Raw genomic sequence first — 3,440 nt, forward strand, 5'->3', positions numbered from 1 at the left:
ACTCCCTCTAACACTAAGTAAATGTATTCTGCAAATAATTGTTCGTAAATAAAATAAAACTGAGTGAGATTTTAATATTCTTGAAGTCATTTGAAAATTTCAAAAACACAAATACTTTCAAGTGTTTTTAATGTTGCTTTGACAAAAATTTCTATTTGAACTTGTATATTTTCAGTTTTAATATAATGTGTATACGATTCAAGTAAACATGCCATATGCGATAGATAACAGCCAGTTTTATAGTTTTCTGCATACATTTGTTTGTTTTGGATTTTCACACAAAGCCACAAGAGGGCTATTGCGCTAGCCGTCCGTAATTTAGCAGTGTAAGACTAGAGGTAAGGCAGGTAGACATCACCACCCAGCGCTTGGGCTACTATTTTACCAAAGAATAATGGGATTGGTTATGACATTATAACGCCCCTATGTATAACGGGGATTCAAACTCTAGACCCTCAAAATTACGAGTCGAGCACCCTAACCACCTGGCCATGCCGAGCCATTGTTTTTTGAAGTTAAAAGTTAAGCACAAAGCTACATGATGAGCCATCTGTTCTCTGTCCACCACGGGTATCGAAACTCGGTTTCTAGCGTTGTAAGTCCACAGACATGCTGCTGTGCAACTGGGAGGCTTTCTACATACAACAAGGGAAAATGTGTGGTTATCACTAGATTCTCCGATTGACCAAACAGCAAGTTTGAGAACCTATCGCGGTAAAATGGAGAAGATTCTCCAATATGTAGCGGTGAGCTGAAACAAAAAAAAAAACACTATACATAAAATTAAAATGTCAATTTTTCAATTTTCTAATTTCTTTATTTACATATGCTGCGTCAGTCATCAAAATGTTTTGGATTCAGTTTAAGTTTAATTGTTAGTTTTATAACTTGAGAGTACGAGAAATGAAGAAACGTTTGACCAACATTTTGCAATAGGTGATAGAGCAGACTCGAATGGAGAATCTCAACCTGTGAGCAGATGAAAAGTCTCTAAATTTCTTGGTTTTTGCATCAGATTACCAACAGTTTATACCCAACTTCTTCAAGATTGTCGCACTGTCATCTTATCTTAGTAATAATGATGCACATCTTAGATGAATTGAGGAATGTTAGCAAGGGTTCCTGTTCCTAAGGCAGGGCTTAGTTGGAGCTCTAGTATTGACAAATCTGTGACAGAACTATGAGTTCTTGTTGGATTTCGACGCCAGTAATAGTGTAATCAGGACAGTGTTGAGCAGGACATATAATCCGATTTACTAATTGCAAGCTCTTGAATGCAGATACTGCGCAACAAAGTGATAACTGCTTACATTTGAGTACTTCGTTATATACTATTGGCACTACATGTAAAGAAGAAAGAGTACTTTGTAGCTGTATCATGTATTGATTAAATAACTTATGAATTTTCAAAATCCAGGAAAAGCAACTGAAGGACACAGAACAAGCAAAAATGCTTTTTACCATGAAACGAGATGGTGCATGGCCAACACGAGATGTGGAATGTAACATAGAAGCACACAATATTTGTTACTTTAATGAGCAGCAACTAATTCAGGGAGGTGTGATGTAGAGTTATTACCAACCGTCAAGATGTCGTTCTAAACCTGTGTTGAAACTAACGTTTTCTTTAATTTTTTTTTCAATTCATGTGCGTAATGAATTTTTTTATACACATCAGCATCAAGGCAATTTGTGGATGTGTGCTATCAATTTTTAAAGGATGGATCATTAGGCCGTTTTGTAATGCAACGAGTTAATTATTTGGGCTTCAGACCCACATACTGACAAGATCATTTAGGCCGTCAGCGTGGTTGCAATAATAAGTACGCGGTACTTGATTGAATGTTGCACAGCAGTGCAGCCGCACAACTTAGAGGGGATACTGGTTACAACTAGTGGCTCCCTTAACTTGGAAATTATTTGGACTTTGTATGATACATCTACTGGAAGCCATTAAAATGTTACATGCTGATTCATCAGTGGTTTTACTGGCCATATTTTAGTCAAGTAGTTAAGAAGGGGTGTAAACATTGTACAGATGCAATGTCCAAGGAAAAGCAGACTAAAACCAAGTAAAATTCATCAAATAATTCTTGTTCTCCTTTACAGGGAATAGTCATGGATATAACCGTTCATTTCCTGTAAACTGGGTGGGTTTAGACTTATTAATAATTCAGCCCAGTCTATTGTAGACTTGTTGGCTGAACTTTTGATAACCTGATGTTAGAAACCTGAAAAATCCACACGGTCAGGAAGCTCATTTTAATTGCTAATTAGTCTCTGTAGCTTACGCTGTGCCAGTATTTAATTGGTTGTAATTGAATATTCCCAACTGTGTAATTCCAACGGATGTTTCTAATGTAGTGTCAGTAAAGGGTGCAGTCAAAATGGAAGAAAATGTAGATTTTAAGTGTACTGTTCATTGAATAAAGTAACATCCATGAGGCACCGCCTTTGGCCTGTGCTAAACTTGTATCCGAAAGGACTTGGATAAGAAATGTTATATCAGCAATAACGCATTGCCTTACTCGAAAGTTAGAGGCTGGGGTTGTGCGGTGGCTTGCGAATTTCATTTATTAATGTAGGAAGTAGTGTCTGCAGTTTGTATATATTTCTTCCGTACTGGACCTAAGTTCTCTTTGTATAACAAACAGGTAGTAAGAAAGAGAATGTAGCTGGATCGCAGAATAGTTGTGTTAGTTATTGTCATGGCAATTATCAGAGTGAATAGCACAACTGGGTTATCGTCAAGCGAAATATCTGATGAAGCCTATGGGACCAGGATGTCCAAAGGTGCAATGGATACAACATTTACAGTTAATAGGTATTTGACGACACATAGCATGTAGAAACGTCAATCGACCACAAACTTCTATTCGTAACACTGTTCATACCACAAAATTTCTCTCGAAAAAACACTTGCAACGACCTTAGTTTTGTTTATGGATTTCGCGCAAAGCTACTCGAGGGCTAACTGCGCTAGCCGTCCCTAATTTAGCAGTGTAAGACTAGAGGGAAGGCAATTAGTTATCACCACCCACCGCCAACTATTGTAGGATTGATCGTCACATTATAATGCCTCAACGGCTGAAATGCCGAGCATGTTTGGTGTGACGGGGATTTGATCTCGCGACCCTCAGATTGCGAGTAGGGCTTGCACCCGGTTAAAAATAACCGATTAATAATTGGTTAAGACTTGTTACTGCTTAACCGTTAATCGATCTCGATAATCGCAAATAATCGGCTAAGCTAGTTGTATGAGCGATAATGGCAGATCGAGTCACTCGATGGTAAAAAAATATTTTATTGCCCTGCGTTACGTACATAATTATATATTTCTTTTTCGAAGTATTTTCAGGCATTTTATGTGGCATTTTAGTTTACATTGGGAGCATTTGGTGTGCAATATACCAATTATATCATAAAATATTATTGATAGG

This window comes from Tachypleus tridentatus, chromosome 1 (genome assembly GCF_004210375.1).
Source record: "Tachypleus tridentatus isolate NWPU-2018 chromosome 1, ASM421037v1, whole genome shotgun sequence".
NCBI lineage: Eukaryota > Metazoa > Arthropoda > Merostomata > Xiphosura > Limulidae > Tachypleus > Tachypleus tridentatus.